A 19205-nucleotide genomic window follows, 5' to 3' on the forward strand; every position below is an offset into this window, starting at 1 on the left:
ACTGGCATCAAATCCTCACAGCAGCTCAGAGAGGGAGGCAGAACAGTGACGGCTCCATCCCACAAATGAGGAGACTAAGGCTCACAGAGATTGAAGGAATTGACCAAGTTCATGCAACTAGTAAGGTAAGTCAGGGCAAAGCTCAAATCCAGTTCTACCTGCCAACCCAGTGCTCTTTCCCACGTCACCATATAACTACCATATACCTAGATAAAGGAACGACCGAAGAGACACTGAGCCACTGAGTACCCTCCACAAGACAAGCACGGTGCCAGGAGTTCAGAAATATTAGAGAACAACAGAGAAAAGGATTTCTGCCTTATGGAGCTTCCATTCATGTGTGTAGCCATGGGAAGCAAACTACAGATGTAAGGTGAATTCTCAAAGCCCACCATGAAATCTGCCTCTTTATCCTGCCACTTCAGCATTTCAGGCCTTGTACATAATTATTAAATACACACACATGCAGCCTTATTTATTTATACACATAATTGCTATAACTGTGAGTTAGGTGAGCCGCTTCACCTCTCTGAACTCCAGTCATCCTACCTACAGAATGGAGTGCAGTAACATCCACGTCTTTTGGTTTGCTATGAGAATTCAGTGATGTGCTGCACTTAGCACTGTGACTGACACACAGTAAACACTGAATAAGCAACACCCAACTGCTGTCCTGTCATCATCGTTGTTGTTACCTCTGAACTCCAGTGGGTGACAGCCAAGCAGATTTAATTTTGAAAATATGCAGATTTTATTAGGAAAATAAAAAGCGTGGCCTGTTATGTCATTAGTATTTCCTATTTGCCCCCAGTTCTGATATGGCAACTGTGAGGAATGTTTGACCCATGGGAGATGTTCATTGCAATTTTTAATTTAATTAATTAATATGTTGCCTTGAATTAATTAATTAATATTCAAGGTCCCTCTCCCCATGCCACCTTCTTCCTCACTTGCCCAGGAAGAAGGAATCTCCATGGACTGTCAGATCTGTGAACACTATTGGGCTGAAGGGTAGAGACACCCTGTAGTAGGAGGTGAGAGGGGTAAGGAGACTGGAGCTGAGATCCAGCCCCTCTCCTCACCTCCTGCCTCCTCTCCCATATGGCACCAGCCCTGGCACAGGACTAAGCCAGCCTGGTACCAGGCACTGTCTTTCTACACCAGCTCTTCTTGTAAGTCTTCTGGCTCTGGAGGGATGGAATGAATCAGCCTTCCTTCTCGACGATAAGAACTCAGCCTTCAGTCTTCACACTGAGGGACCACATAGGCAAAGCAGGACTCATACTCCACTCCATTTCCATAGTAGTCTGTGTAAAAGGGTTGGTCCACGTTGCCCAGGTCAGCTTGCCAGAGTGTTCTGCATTGGGAGACAAGGGCCAATTCCAATTTACCACTGCTCATTTCCCTCAGGGTTCTGGTGGGAAAAAACAGGCAGAATTTGGTTTTCCTCAATTCTTGGCCAAACTTCACCTTCACACTATCTCTCACTAGGATGTCTCACAGAATGAACAAATAGATGAATATGCATTTATTTATCACAGTCCCTACCTCAGGAAACTTATGCTCTGATTACGGGAGCAGAGCTGGCTTCTACAACACTCTCCAGTGCTCTCTTTTCCCTTAGAGACTGAGAGGACCATGGGGTCCAGGTGATGCTGCTACAAGAAGATGGTGACTCTGGTTCCCTGAGTGTCTATGTGGAGAAGAGCCCCTTGCCAGCCCACATGGCTCAGGGCTGTTTGTTAACACAGCATAACTTAGACCATCCTGACGCTGTGGTTTAGGTGTGAACTGCAGCATGGCTTAATTTCAAAGACATGCTGCAGGTTGAGTATCAATAAAATCTCCTGAGAATCTGTCTAGTCTGTCTTAATTTCTTAAATTATATTGTTCCAGGATCCTAGGGGCCACGGTGAAGAGACAGGTCCTAGTAATCAATACAAAGCAGCCAGGAGGGGGAAAAAAAAAAGTCACCAAAACAGCAACATAATGAAAGTCACCAGAAAAGCAACATAATGAAAATTACATTCTTGGAAGACCCCCTTGTTCTGATACGAAGATATATCGGTGGAGGTAGGGACTAGAGGGGTATAGAACAAATTCAGCTAGGAATGATAAAGATACAGGAAAAAAGAGGCCATAAAATGATGCTAGAGGAACCATGAGAATCATGGAAGATGGTGGGAAGAGGGGCCTGGAGACTCCAGGCAGCCATGTGAACTTTGATCCTTCCTTTGCCCATACTCCTAGAGTCCCCAAATCATTTAGCTTCTCTGTATCTGCCCTTTCCTTGCCATCCCCACAAACATGACCAAGCCTAATCATTTTAGGCAAAGCACCATCTTCCTCAGCTGATAAAACAAATTTGCAACTCATCATAGCTGCTACTATCCACATGGTCTTGGATCATATCTCCTTTTCTTTATTGGAGATTCCGAGAGCTTTCAACTTTCTGTTGTGGCAGATTCTGCTAACAGAGGTGAACAATAGTAGCAAAGGAAAGCTTCCTTCTGAGGAGAAAATTTCCAACATAGAAAAATACCTGTCCATTCTCCCATTTCTCCTTGTACCCGGGTGGGAATAATATATTGAGTCTGCATAATAGGTCTAGCTAACTTCAATAAAGAGAAGAGGACTTTTAGAATTGAAGCCATTTGTTAGGATGGTGGAGGAAAAGGGGGTAAGGAGTGGTTCCCTCATGACTTTGTGAAGCCTGCATGTTTACCTTCAGATTTAATTTACATAAGAAAGAAATTTCTACCTGTTCAAAATATTCTTATCTTGGCTTTTCAGTTATACATGGTTAAATCTAATTCTTACTAGTACCATGGGGCTTCCTACTTCCTCCATTCTTTATTGGAGAAGGAAGTAAAATATATGCACTGACCTTTCATATCACAGCTAGTAGGCAGCAAAAAAGCCCCAACCAAGATCTCTCTGACTCTGAAACCTAAGCTTTCCAGAGTTGCCACAGAGCTGCTCTGACTAGCATTTTGATAAGCAAAGAATGGCACACCTGATGTCAGCACAAAGTACCAAAAGCAAGGAAAGGTACCAAAAGTGAGTAGCTTTCCTAAAGCTACATTTTATTATATAAACAAAGGGAACTGTCTTAAACAGAATTCTTTCAGATGTAAAAGAATCTCCACTCAAACTAGATTAAACAAGGAAAAATTTAATTAGTTCAAAGAACTGGGAAGTATGCGGATTTGCTATCTTCATGCACATATGAATCAAGGCACTAAATGTTGTTCTCTGTCATATATTCTCTATCTTTATCTCTGTCTCTTTGCCCTTCACCCAGTGTGTTGATCTCATTCTCTTCTATAGCAGTAAATCTTTCTCTATTAGGCAAAGGGAGATGGTCCTTGACAGTCCCAAATTTACATTCTCCCAGCCTAACACACTCAGCCAAAAGAGCATCCCTTTGTCTCAATGTCCCTATATCAGTCCCAGAGAAGACCACGATTGACACTATCTACCCCTGGAACAATCACTATTGCTATGAAATGAGGTACCAAGATTGACTAGGCAGGGTGGGGTGTACAGGATTGGGGCAAGGGATGGAGATTGACATTTCCATTAGAATGTAATGGGGGAAGGATGGCTCCCAAAGGAAAGGACAAAAGAGCAGGAAAAACATTGTATATTCACTCCAGGAGTCACTAAATATTTTTGAGCAAGGGAGTAACAAAATGAAACAAGAAAGAAACAAAATAAAAATAAACATGGGGACTTCCCTGGTGGTGCAGTGGTTAAGAATCCGCCTGCCAGTGCAGGGGACACAGGTTCAAGCCCTGGTCTTCAAGCCACATGCCACGGAGCAACTAAGTCCATGTACCACAACTACTGAGCCCACGTGCCACAACTACTGAAGCCTGCATACTCTAGGGTCCACGTCCCGCAACTACTGAGCCCACGTGCTGCACCTACTGAAGCCCACATGCCTATAGCCCATGCTCTGCAACAAGAGAAGCCACCACAATGAGAAGCCACACATTGCAGCAAAGAGTAGCCCCTGCTTGCCACAACTAGAGAAAGCCCACGTGCAGCAGTGAAGACCCAACACAGCCAAAAATTTTCAAAATTAAAAAAAATATAAAAACATGAATGCCCTGGGCAGATGGGTTGGTGGGTAAAAGGAGGCAGCTTTTAGAATAATCAGGAAGGGAGTAATGAAGGGCTTAACCTGAGGAATGGTAATACACAACAAAAGAAAAGAAGGGTCAAAAATGCCAGCCGCATGTCTACTTCCAGCCATGAGGGAATAACAGTGTCTAGACTAACCCCTCTAGGGAATTGGGAAACTGTACAAAATATATTTCCAGATATTGGGCAACAGGCAACAAAAGACTGTGATCCCTGAGAGAAGAGAAATAAACAAAGTGAATTCCATGATCACCCCAAATTTCTGCCTGGAGTCAATTTCCAGATTGTGGCAAAGAGAAGGGGAACCTGAATAGAGCACAGTGGGTATTGTTGAATTGAGGAGTCAGAGATCAAGAGTTTTAGGGAGCTGAGTTAGCTAAAATTTGTGGGGCAGAATGTCAAGAAGGAGAGAGCTTTTATAAAATGAGTTCCAAATACCTGCACAGGGACTGCCTTTATTCTTTGTTCAAATAACAAGCTCTGTATGGTGAAACTACATAAAGCTGGGCAAAGGACAAACTCTGGAGAAAGAACAATTACCAAAGAGCTGTAGACTAGATAATTCCCAGAGTTCACCCTGGACCTGGAATCATTCAAGTTCCCACCAGCAATAATGGAGAGACCTTACTGAATCACACAGTCTTTAGTAAAAGGCAAAAAAAACCCAGTGTCTTAGTAGAGAAGCTAAACTAATCCCAGGGGAAAATTACTCTAAAGTCACCCTTAAAGAGCTTAAAAACGAGTCTCAAAAGAAACAAGCTACCTTGAAGCGATCAATGCAACACTCAATGATGCAAAATATACAATGTCCAACTTCAATAAAAAATTACTAGACATCTGTAGAAGCATGAAAATGTGATCCATAAGAATTTTAAAAATCAATAGGAACAGAGGTAGAAATGACAAAAACTATGTAATTAACAAGGGTCCTAAAACATCTCTTACAAATACATTCAAAATGCTTAACTAGTGAAAGGAAAGCATTAACATAATAAGGACAGAAGTGGAGGTCATAAAAAAGAATCAAATGGAACTACCAAAGATGAAAAAATACAATATTTCAAGAAAAAACTTCACTGGATAGGAATAACTACATAGTAGACACTGCCAAAGAAAAAAACTATAAAATTGAAGACATAACAACAGAAACTATACAAAATAAGGCACAGAACAACAAAAGAAGATTGAAAAAATGAACAGAGCCTCAGTAACCTATGGAACAACATCAAATTTTTTTTTTTTTTTTTTTTGCGGTATGCGGGCCTCTCACTGCCGTGGCCTCTCCTGTTGTGGAGCACAGGCTCCGGATGCGCAGGCCCAGCGGCCATGGCTCATGGGCCCAGCTGCTCCGTGACACGTGGGATCCTCCCGGACCGGGGCACGAACCCACGTCCCCTGCGTCGGCAGGCGGACTCCCAACCACTGCGCCACCAGGGAAGCCCCAAACATTTTAATGTATGTAAAATTAAAGTCCCAGGGAAGAGGAGAGATAAAGGAGCAAAGAAAAAATGTCTGAGAAAATCACAACAACAACGAAAAAATATCTGATGTTGGAACAACCCAAATGACCATCAACAAATGAATGGATAAAAAAGATGTAGTATATATACACAATGGAATATAACTCACCTTGAGAAAGGAGGATATCCTGCCACTTGCAACAACATGGATGGACCTTCAGTACATTATACTAAGTGATATAAGCGACAGAGAAAGACAAGTACTGTAAATCACATATATTTGGAATCTAAAACAACAACAACGTTTTAAAAAAACAAAATAGGGACTTCCCTGTTGGTCCAGTGGCTAAGACTCCACGCTCCCAGTGCAGGGGGCCTGGGTTCAATCCCTGGTCAGGAACTAGATCCCACATGCCGCAACTAAGAGTTCTCATGCCACAACTAAAGACCCTGCATACTGCAACTAAAGACCCTGCATGTCACAACTAAAGATCCCACATGCCACAACAAAGATCCCACATGTGGCAATGAAGATCCCACATGCTGCAACTAAGACCTAGCACAGCCAAATAAATAAATATTTTAAAAAATAAATAATGTAAAAAATAAAAAAAACAAAACAGAGTTAAACAGTGGTTACTAGGAGATGGGGGGTGGATTGATGGTGTTTAAGGGTACAAACTTGTAACAAGTTCTAAAATAGCAATAGATATTTAATGTACAGTTTATTGTACTACAAGTATGTAATGTGATCAATATCATTACAACTGCAACCATATTACAATATAGAAATGTATCAAAATAACATGACGTACACCTTAAATTTATACAGTGTTACATGTCAACTTTATCCAATAAATAAATAAGTAAATTTTAAAATGATAAACTCGATGAAAATTGCAAACTGACAGATCCAAGAAGCTCAACAAGACTCAAACAGGATAAACATAAAGCAAAGTATACCAAGACACGTTTTAATCAGATTCCTGAGAACCAGAGGAAAAAGACACATTACATACTGAGGAACAAAGAGGAAAATAATTTCAGACCTCTCCTCAGAAACCCAGAAAACAATGCTAAATGAAAATGCTGAAAGAAAAAAATTATCAACTTAGAATTTTATACACGGTAAAACTATATCTCAAAAATGAAGGCAAATAAAGATATTTTCAGGAAAAAACTGAAATAATTCATCACTAGCATATCTGCACTGTAAGAAATGTTAAAGAAAGTACTTCAGGCAAAAGGAAAATTATGCCAACTAGAAGCTTACATATAAACAAAAGACTGAAGAGACAGAAATGGTGAATATAAAAGTCTTTTTTCTAATTTTTAAATTTCTTTAAAGATAATGGTTTGAAGAAAAAGTAATATATTTGGGGATTTATGACATATATAGAGGTATTATATATGTGCAAAGTATGGGAGGGGGATATGGAAGTATATTATTGTAAGATTCTTATATTGTACATGAAGTGGCATAATATTATTTGAAGGTAGTCTGCAATGTTAATTATGTATATTTTAAATCCTAGAGCAACCATTTAGAAAAATATTTAAAAGGTGTTTAACTAATTAGCCAATAGTGGAAATAAAATGGAATACCAGAAGACACTCAACCCAAAAGAAGGCAAGAAAGAAGGGGAGAGGGAATAAAGATCAGATGAGACAAATAGAAAGCGAATATCAAGCTGATAGACTGAAATCCAACTTTTTAAATTATTATATTAAATTTAAGTGGTCTAAACATTTCAATTAAAAGGCAGATTGCCAAAATGGATTTAAAAAACAAAACAAAAAAAACATGATCCACCTATATGCTGAATCCAAGAAACTCAATTTAAATATTAAAATACAAACAAGTGTAAAAGTATAGAAAAAGATACATGATGCAAATAATAATAATAATAAAGTTGGAATGGCTATGTTAATATCAAACAGAGTAAACGTCAGAACAAGGTCTATTGCCAGGGATTAAAAGGAATTTTTCATAATGATAAAGAGTCAATCTAGCAAGAATATGTAACAATACTAAATTTTAGTACAAATGATAATAGAGCTTCAAAATATGTGTAGCAATAACTAATAGAATTGAAAAACAAAATAGAATAATCTACAATTACAGTTGGATATTTCAACACTCTTCTCTCAATAATTAATAGAACAGTAGACAGTACATCAATAGAGGTACAGAACACTTAACACTTTCAATCAACTTGACATAGTTGACATGTATAGACTACTCCACCCGACTGTGGAATACACATTCTTTTCAAGGGCATATGGAACTTTCAACAGACAAACTATATACTAGACCACAAAACAAGTCCCAATAAATGTAAATGGATTGAAATTATACAAAATATGGTCTTTAACCACAATGGAATTAAATAAGAAATCAATAACAATATGTGGAAAATTCCCAAAATATTTAAAAATTAAAGAACACATTTCTAAATAACATATAAGTAAAAGAAGAAATCACAATAGTAATAAGAAAATTTTGGACCTAATGAAAATGAAGCCACAACATGTGAAAATGTGGGGAGTACAGCTAAAACAGTGCTGAGAAGGAAATTTATGGTTTCAAATGCTTTAAAATTAATGATCTAAGGTTCCACCTTAAGAATCTGGAACTCCACTTCTTATTTGCTACAGGACTTAAAAGACAAATGCATTAAAAAAATTATAAATCTATGTGATTGGTACACAATATATAAAGATATAATTTGTGACATCAATAATATAAAGTAGCAAGCACAAGTGTAAAGGAGTAGAGTCTTTGTATACAACTGGTATTAAATTGGTACCAATTTAAAATAGATTGTTATAAATTTAGGATGTTATATATAATATCCACAATAATCCAAAGAACATATCTATAGAATATACACAAAGGAAATGAGAAGAAAATCAAATGTTTCATTACCAAAAAAAAAATAAAATAAACACAAAAGAAGGCAGTAATGGAAGAAATGAGGGATTAAAAGTCACAAGACATACAGAAAGCATAACAAAATGGCAAAAGTAAGTCCTTTCCTATCAGCAATTACTTTAGATATAGATGAATTAAACTCTTTAGTCAAAAGGCATAAAGTGGACCAGAGGGCAGACAGCAGAAGCAAGAAGAAGTAAAATCCTGTAGCCTGTGGAACAAAAACCACATTCACAGAAAGACAGACAAGATGAAAAGGCAGAGGGCTATGTACCAGATGAAGGAACAAGATAAAACCCCAGAAAAACAACTAAATGAAGTGGAGATAGGCAACCTTCCAGAAAAAGAATTCAGAATAATGATAGTGAAGATAATCCAGGACCTCAGAGAAAGAATGGAGGCAAAGATTGAGAAGATGCAAGAAATCTTTAAAAAAGACCTAGAAGAATTAAAGAACAAATGAACAGAGTTGAACAATACAGTAACTGAAATGAAAACTATACTAGAAGGAATCAATAGCAGAATAACTGAGGCAGAAGAATGGATAAGTGACCTGGAAGACAGAATGGTGGAATTCACAGCTGTGGAACAGAATAAAGAAAAAAGAGTGAAAAGAAAGGAAGACAGCCTAAGAGACCTCTGGGACAACATTAAGTGCAACAAAATTCGCATTATAGGGGTCCCAGGAAGAGAAAAGAGAGAGAAAGGACCGGAGAAATATTTGAAGAGATTATAGTCGAGAAGTTCCCTAACATGGGAAAGGAAATAGCCACCCAAGTCCAGGAAGCGCAGCGAGTCCCATACAGGATAAACCCAAAGAGAAACATGCTGAGACACATAGTAATCAAATTGGCAAAAATTAAAGACAAAGAAAAATTATTGAAAGCAGGAAGGGGAAAATGACAAATAATATAGAAGGGAACTCCCATAAGGTTAACAGCTGATTTCTCAGCAGAAACTCTACAAGCCAGAAGGGAGTGGCATAATATACTTAAAGTGATGAAAGGGAAGAACCTACAACCAAGATTACTCTACATGGCAAGGATCTCATTCAGATTTAATGGAGAAATCAAAACCTTTACAGACAAGCAAAAGCTAACAGAATTCAGCACAACCAAACGAGCTCTACAACAAATGCTAAAGGAACTTCTCTAAGTGGGAAACACAAGAGAAGAAAAGGACCTACAAAAACAAACCCAAAACAATTAAGAAAATTGTCATAGGAACATACATATTGATAATTACCTTAAACGTGAGTGGATTAAATGCTCCAACCAAAAGACACAGGCTTGCTGAATGGATACAAAAACAAGACCCATATATATGCTGTCTACAAGAGACCCACTTCAGACCTAGGGACACATACAGACTGAAATTGAGGGGATGGAAAAATATATTCCATGCAAATGGAAATCAAAAGAAAGCTGGAGTAGCAATACTCATCAGATAAAATAGACTTTAAAATAAAAAATGTTACAAGAGACAAGGAAAGACACTACATAATGATCAAGGGATCAATCCAAGAAGAAGATATAACAATTATAAATATATATGCACCCAAGAAGGGGGAGCACCTCAATATATAAGGCAACTGCTAACAGCTGTAAAAGAGGAAATCAACAGTAACACAATAACAGTGGGGGACTTTAACACCTCACTTACACCAATGGACAGATCATCCAAAATGGAAATAAATAAGGAAAGCGAAGCTTTAAATGACAGAATATACCAGATAGATTTAATTGATATTTATAGGACATTCCATCCAAAAACAGTAGATTACACTTTCTTCTCAAGTGCGCATGGAACATTTACCAGGATAGATCACATCTTGGGTCACAAATCAAGCCTCAGTAAATCTAAGAAAATAGAAATCATATCAAGCATCTTTTCTGACCACAACGTTATGAGATTAGAAATGAATTACAGGGAAAAAAATGTAAAAAACACAAACACATGGAGGCTAAACAAAATGCTACTAAATAACCACAATATCACTGAAGAAATCAAAGAGGAAATCAAAAAATACCTAGAGACAAATGACAATGAAAACACAATGATCCAAAACCTATGGGATGCAGCAAAAGCTGTTCTAAGAGGGAAGCTTATAGCCATACAAGCCTACCTCAAGAAACAAGAAAAATCTCAAATAAACAATCTAACCTCACACCTAAAGGAACTAGAGAAAGAAGACAAAATAAGCCCAAAGTTAGCAGAAGGAAAGAAATTATAAAGATCAGAGCAGAAATAAATGAAATAGAAACAAAGAAAACAGTAGCAAAGATCAATAAAACTAAAAGTTGGTTCTTTGAGAAGATAAACAAAATTGATAAACCATTAGCAAGACTCATCAAGAAAAAGAGGGAGGGGCTTCCCTGGTGGTGCAGTGGTTGGGAGTCTGCCTGCCGATGCAGGGGACACGGGTTCATGCCCCGGTCCAGGAAGATCCTGGGAAGAGGCTGGGCCAGTGAGCCATGGCTGCTGGGCCTGCGCGTCCAGAGCCTGTGCTCCACAGCGGGAGAGGCCACAGCAGTGACAGGCCCGTGTACCACCAAAAAAAAAAAAAAAAAAAAGAGGGAGAGGACTCAAATCAATAAAATTAGAAATGAAAAAGGAGAAGTTACAACAGATACCACAGAAATACATGCACAAATTCTTATAAAGGTATAACCTTCCAAGACTGAACCTGGAAGAAATAGAAAGTCTGAACAGACCAGTCACAAGGAATGAAATTGAAACTGTGATTAAACATATTCAAAGCAACAAAAGTCCAGGACCAGATGGCTTCAGAGGAGAATTCTATCAAACATTTAGAGAACAGCTAACACCCATCCTTCTCGAACTCTTCCCAAAAATTGCAGAGGAAGGAACACTCCTAAACTCATTCTATGAGGCAACCATCACCCTGATACCAAAACCAGACAAAGATATTACAAAAAAAGAAAATTACAGACCAATATCACTGATGAATATAGATGCAAAAATCCTCAACAAAATACTAGCAAACAGAATCCAACAACACATTAAAAGGATCATACACCATAATCAAGTGGGCTTTATGCCAGGGATGCAAGGATTCTTCAATATACGCAAATCAATCAATGTGATACACCATATTAACAAACTGAAGAATAAAAGCCATATGATCATCTCAATAGAGGCAGAAAAAGCTTTTGACAAAATTCAACACCCATTTATGATAAAAACTCTCCAGAAAGTGGGCATAGAGGGAACCTACCTCAACATAATAAAGGCCATATATAATAAACCCACAGCCAACATCGTCCTCAATGGTGAAAAACTGAAACCATTTCCACTAAGATCAGGAAGAAGACAAGGTTGCCCACTCTCACCACTCTTATTCAACATAGTTTTGGAAGTAGTAGCCACAGCAATCAGAGAAGAAAAAGAAATAAAAGGAACACAAATCGGAAAAGAAGAATAAAGCTGTCATTGTTTGCAGATGACATGATACTATACATAGAGAATCCTAAATATGCCACCAGAAAACTACTACAGCTAATCAATGAATTTGGTAAAGTAGAAAGATACAAAATGAATGCACAGAAATCTCTGGCATTCTTATACACTAATGATGAAAAACCTGAAAGTGAAATTAAGGAAACACTCCCATTTACCATTGCAACAAAAAGAATAAAATATCTAGGAATAAACCTACCTAAGGAGACAAAAGACCAGTATGCAGAAAATTACAAGACACTGATGAAAGAAATTAAAATGATACAAATAGATGGAGAGATATACCATGTTCTTGGATTGGAGGATTCAACATAGTGAAAATGACTCTACTACCCAAAGCAATCTACAGATTCAATGCAATCCCTATCAAACTACCACTGGCACTTTTCACAGAACTAGAACTAAAAATTTCACAATTTGTATGGAAATACAAAAGACCCCGAATAGCCAAAGCAATCTTGAGAACGAAAAATGGAACTGGAGGAATCAGGCACCCTGACTTCAGACTATACTACAAAGCTACAGTAATCAAGAAGTGTGGTACTGGCACAAAAACAGAAATATAGATCAATGGAACAGGATAGAAAGCCCAGAGATAAACACACACACATATGGTCACCTTATCTTTGATAAGGAGGCAAGAATATACAGTGGAGAAAAGATAGCCTCTTCAATAAGTGGTGCTGGGAAAGTATGAAATTAGAACACTCCCTAACACCATACACAAAAATAAACTCAAAATGGATTAAAGACCTAAATGTAAGGCCAGACACTATCAAACTCTTAGAGGAAAACATAGGCAGAACACTCTATGACATAAATCACAGCAAGATTCTTTTTGACCCACCTCCTAGAGAAATGGAAATAAAAACAAAAATAAACAAATAGGACCTAATGAAATTTCAAAGCTTTTACACAGCAAAGGAAACCATAAACAAGACCAAAAGACAGCCCTCAGAATGGGAGAAAATATTTGCAAATGAAGCAACTGACAAAGGATTAATCTCCAAAATTTATAAGCAGCTCACGTAGCTCAATAACAAACAACCCAATCCAAAAATGGGCAGAAGTCCTAAACAGACATTTCTCCAAAGAAGATATACAGATTGCCAATAAACACATGAAAGAATGCTCAACATCATTAATCATTAGAGAAGTGCAAATCAAAACTACAATGAGATATCATCTCAACCCGGTCAGAATGGCCATCTTCAAAAAATCTAGAAACAATAAATGCGGGAGAGGGTGTGGAGAAAAGGGAACACTCTTGCACTGTTGGTGGGAATGTGAATTGATACAGCTCCTATGGAGAACAGTATGGAGGTTCCTTAAAAAACTACAAATCGAGCTACCATATGACCCAGCAATCCCACTACTGGGCATATACCCTGAGAAAACCATAATTCAAAAAGAGTCATGTACCAAAATGTTCATTGCAGCTGTATTTACAATAGCCAGGAGATGGAAGCAACCTAATTGTCCATCAACAGATGAATGGAAAAAGAAGATGTGGTACATATATACAATGGAATATTACTCAGCCATAAAAAGAAACGACATTGAGTTATTTGTAGTGAGGTGGATAGACCTCGAGTCTGTCATACAGAGTAAAGTAAGTCAGAAAGAGAAAAAATACCGTATGCTAACAAATATATATGGAATCTAAGAAAAAGAAAAAAAAAAGGTCATGAAATGCCTAGGGGTAAGACGGGAATAAAGACACAGACCTACTAGAGCATGGACTTGAGGATGTGGGGAGGGTGAAGGGTAAGCTGTGACAAAGTGAGAGAGTGGCATGGACATATATACACTACCAAACGTGAAATAGATAGCTAGTGGGAAGCAGCCACATAGCACAGGGAGATCAGCTCAGTGCATTGTTACCACCTAGATGGGTGGGATAGGGAGCGTGGGAGGGAGGGAGACGCAAGAGGGAAGAGATATGGGAACATATGTGTATGTATAACTAATTCACTTTATCATAAAGCAGAAACTAACACACCATTGTAAAGCAATTACACTCCAATAAAGATGTTAATGAAAAAAGAAAAAACACCATTAGAAACTGTTCATTTAATATCTTAACATATATTCAAATTTATACAAAATACAATTTACTTTTATAAATATGTGATATTTAAAGCAATAGAAAATAGGAAAAATCCTCATTGTAATGTTAATTTTTTAAATTGTGTAGAATATATGATAAAAAATATAAAGATTCTAATATCAAAAAAAAAGAACTAAGTAAAATGAGCCACTTAAAAAAAAAAAAAACCATGGGATGCAGCAAATGCAGTTCTAAGAGGGAAGTTTATAGCCATACAAGCCTACCTAAAGAAACAAGAAAAATCTCAAATAAACAATTTGACCTTACACGTAAAGGAACTACAGAAAGAAGAACAAACAAAACCCAAAGTTAGTACAATGAAAGAAATCATAAAGATCAGAGCAGAAATAAATGAAATAGAAACAAAACAATAGCAAAGATCAATAAAACTAAAAGCTGTTTCTTTGAGAAGATAAAATTGATAAACCATTAGCCAGACTCACCAAGAAAAGAGAGAGAGGACTCAAATCAATAAAATTATAAATGAAAAAGAAGTTACAACAGACACCGCAGAAATACAAAGCATCCTAAGAGAGTACTACAAGCAACTCTATGCGAAAAAAATGGACAACCTGGAAGAAATGGACAAATTCTTAGAAAGGTATAACCTTCCAAGGCTGAACCAGGAAAAAATAGAAAGTCTGAACAGACCAATCACAAGGAATGAAATTGAAACTGTGATTAAAAATCTTCCAAGCAACAAAAGTCCAGGACCAGATGGCTTCAGAGGTGAATTCTATCAAACATTTATAGAAGAGCTAACACCCATCCTTTTCAAACTCTTCCAAAAAATTGCAGAGGAAGGAATACTCCTAAACTCATTCTATGAGGCAACCATCACCCTGATACCAAAACCAGACAAAGATATTACAAAAAAAGAAAATTACAGACCAATATCACTGATGAATATAGATGCAAAAATCCTCAACAAAATACTAGCAAACAGAATCCAACAACACATTAAAAGGATCATACACCATGATCAAGTGGGATTTATCCCAGGGATGCAAGGATTCTTCAATATACACAAATCAATCAATGTGATACACCATATTAACAAACTGAAGAATAAAAACCATATGATCATCTCAATAGAGGCAGAAAAAACTTTTGACAAAATTCAACACTCATTTATGATAAAAACTCTCCAGAAAGTGGGTATAGAGGGAACCTACCTCAACATAATAAAGGCCATGTATGACAAACCCACAGCCAACATCATTCTCAATGGTGAAAAACTGAAAACATTTCCTCTAATATCAGTAACAAGACAAGGGTATCCACTCTCACCACTTTTATTCAACATAGTTTTGGAAGTAGTAGTCACAGCAATCAGAGAAGAAAAAGAAATAAAAGGAATACAAATTGGAAAAGAAGAAGTAAAACTGTCACTGTTTGCAGATGACATGATACTATACATAGAAAATCCTAAATATGCCATCAGAAAACTACTAGAGCTAATCAATGAATTTGGTAAAGTTGCAGGATACAAAATTAATGCACAGAAATCTCATGCATTCCTATACATTAATGATGAAAAACCTGAAAGTGAAATTAAGGAAACACTCCCATTTACCATTGCAACAAAAAGAATAAAATACCTAGGAATAAACCTACCTAAGGAGACAAAAGACCTGTATGCAGAAAACTATAAGACACTGATGAAAAAAATTAAAGATGATACCAACAGATGGACATACCATGTTCTTGGATTGGAAGAATCAATATTATGAAAATGACTATACTACCCAAAGCAATCTACAGATTCAATGCAATCCGTATCAAATTACCAATGGCATTTTTAAAGAACTGGAACAAAAATTCTTAAAATTTGTATGGAGACAAAAAAGACCCCAAATAGTCAAAGCAGTCTTGAGGGGAAAAAACGGAGTGGAAGGAATCAGACTCTCTGACTTCAGACTATACTACAAAGCTACAGTAATCAAGACAGTGTGGTACTGGCACAAAAACAGCAACATAGATCAATGGGACAAGATAGAAAGCCCAGAGATAAACCCACATACCTATGGTCAACTAATCTATCACAAAAGAGGCAAGGATATACAATGGAGAAAAGACAGTCTCTTCAATAAGTGGTGCTGGGAAAACTGGACAGCTACATGTGAAAGAATGAAATTACAACACTCCTTAACACCATACACAAAAATGAACTCAAAATGGATTTGAGACCTAAATGTAAGACTGGACACTATAAAACTCTTAGAGGAAAAGATAGGAAGAACACTCTTTGACATAAATCACAGCAAGATCTTTTTTGATCCACCTCCTAGAGTAATAGAAATAAAAACAAAAATTAACAAATAGGGCCTAATGAAACTTAAAAGCTTTTGCACAGTAAAGGAAACCATAAACAAGACAAAAAGACAACCCTCAGAATGGGAGAAAATATTTGCAAATGAGTCAACGGACAAAGCATTAATCTCCAAAATATATAAACAGCTCATGCAGCTCAATATTAAAGAAACAAACAACCCAATCCAAAAATGGGCAGAAGATCTAAATAGACATTTCTCCAAAGAAGACATACAGATGGCCAAGAAGCACATGATAAGCTGCTCAACATCACTAATTATTAGAGAAATGCAAATCAAAACTACAATGAGGTATCACCTCACACCAGTTAGAATGGGCATCATCCGAAAATCTGCAAACAACAAATGCTGGAGAGGGTGTGGAGAAAAGGGAACCCTCTTGTACTGTTGGTGGGAGTGTAAATTGATAGAGCCACTATGGAGAACAGTATGGAGGTTCCTTAAGAAACTAAAAATAGAATTATCATATGATCCAGCAATCCCACTACTGGTCATGTACTCAGGGAAAACCATAATTCAAAAAGACACATATACCCCAATGTTCATTGCAGCACTATTTACAATAGCCAGGTCATGGAAGCAACCTAAATGCCCATCGACAGACGAATTTATAAAGAAGATGTGGTATATATATACAATGGAATATTACTCAGCCTTAAAAAGGAACAAAATTGGGTCATTTGTTGAGACGTGGATGGATCTAGAGACCGTCATACAGAGTGAAGTAAGTCAGAAAGAGAAAAAGAAATATCGTATATTAACACATGCTTGTGGAACCTAGAAAAATGGTACAGATGAACTGGTTTGCAGGGCAGAAGTTGAGACACAGTTGTAGAGAACAAATGTATGGACACAAAGGGGGGAAAGCCGCAGGGGGTGGGGGTGGGGATAGTGGTTTGATGAATTGGGCAATTTGGATTGACATGTATACACTGATGTGTATAAAATTGATGACTAATAAGAACCTGTTGTATAAAAAAATTATATTTAAAAAAATTTTTTAAAAGGCATAGAGTGAATAATTGAAAAAAAAAAGTTCCAACTATATGACATCTACAAGAGGTTCATTTTAGACCTAAGAAATACATAGATTGAAAGTAAAAAGATATAAAAAGATAATTCATACGACTAATAACTAAAAGAGAGCAGGGATGGCCACACTAATATCAGACAAAATAGACCTTAAGTTAAAAAGAAACGTTGCAAGAATCAATGAAGAGCATTCTTTATTGATAAAGGGGTCAATTATTCAAGAAGATATAACAATTACCAAATATTAGAGCTCAAAAATATATGAAGCAAACATTAACAGAATTGAAGAGAGAAATATACAGTTTTACAGTAATAGTAAGAGATTTCAATACTCCCACTCTCAATAACAGATATAACAGCTGACAGAAAATGAAGAAATAGAGGACTTAAACAACATTATAAACCAATTGGACCTAACAGTCATATACAGGACACTCCACCCAATAATAGAAGAATACATATTTTTCTCAAGTATACATGGAACATTCTCCAGAAGAGATCATGTATTATGCCAAAAATTTTTAATAAAATTTAAAAGATTGAAATGATACCAAGTATCTTTACCGATCACAATGGAATGAATCTAGAAATCAATAGCAGAAGGAAAACTGGAAAATTCACAAATATGCAGAAATTAAATGACACATTCTTAAACAACCAATTGTCTAAAAAGGAAATCAAAAGGCAAATTAGAAAATATCTTGACAGAAACGAACATGATAACACAACATACCAAAACATAGGATGCAATGAAAGCAGTACTAAGGGGAATATTTATAGCTGTACAAAAGAGAAAAGGATCCCAAATCAACAATCTAAGTTTATACCTTGAGGAACAAATAAATAAATAAACTATAACCAAAATTAGCAGAAGAAAGGAAATAATAAAGATTAGAGCAGAGATAAATAAAATAGAGAATAGAAAAACAATAAAGAAAATCAATGATACCAAAAGTTGGTTCTTCTAAAATGACAACAAAATTGACAAACCTTTAGCTAGATTAAAAAGAAACAGAGAGGTCTCAAATTACTAAAATCATAAGTTTAAAATGGGAACATTATTATCAATTCTACAGAAATAAAAGGACCATAAAAGAGTAGTATGAAAAATTGTATACCAAAATAATTGGATAACCTAAATGTAATGGACAAATTCCTAGAAACACACACCCTACCAAAACTGAGTAATAGAGAAGTAGAAAATCTGAACAGATCTACACTTACTAAGGAAGTTTAATTCTGTAAGTTAAAACTTCTCAACAAAGAAAAGCTGTGAACCAAATGGCTTTAATTCTATGAAACATTTAAAGAACTAACACCAATCCTTCTCAAATTCTTCCAAAAAATTGAAGAGAAGGGAACACTTCCTCAATCATTCTACAAGCTCAGCATTACCATGATACCAAAGCCACACAAAGATACTACCATATATGTGTGTGTATATATATATATATATATATATATATATATATATATATACACACACACACACAGACCAGTATTGTTTATAAATATTGGTATAAAAATCCTCAACAAAATACTAGCAAACCAAATTCATCAGCATGTTAAAATGATTACAAAACATGACCAAGTGGGATTTATTCCTTGAACGCTAGGATGGTTCAACATATGAAAAACAATATGATACACTACATTAAGAGAATGAAGTGAGAAAAAAATCACATGATCCCCTAAATAGAGACAGA

General features: G+C 36.5%; 1 long non-coding RNA gene across 2 annotated transcripts in view; it reads right to left on the reverse strand.

Annotated features, from left to right (window-relative positions):
• Nucleotides 1-849: 849 nt before the first annotated feature.
• Nucleotides 850-19205, reverse strand: part of LOC117199432 (uncharacterized) — a 39047-nt gene continuing 20691 nt past the window's right edge. For both annotated transcript variants that reach the window (XR_004480660.2, XR_007474401.1), the window contains exons 5-6: nt 5779-5839; nt 850-1357 (exon numbers count right to left, since the gene is read on the reverse strand). This is a non-coding gene — a long non-coding RNA (uncharacterized LOC117199432). The remainder of the gene's footprint in view (nt 1358-5778; nt 5840-19205) is intronic.

Source organism: Orcinus orca, chromosome 20, assembly GCF_937001465.1.
Source record: "Orcinus orca chromosome 20, mOrcOrc1.1, whole genome shotgun sequence".
Lineage (NCBI taxonomy): Eukaryota > Metazoa > Chordata > Mammalia > Artiodactyla > Delphinidae > Orcinus > Orcinus orca.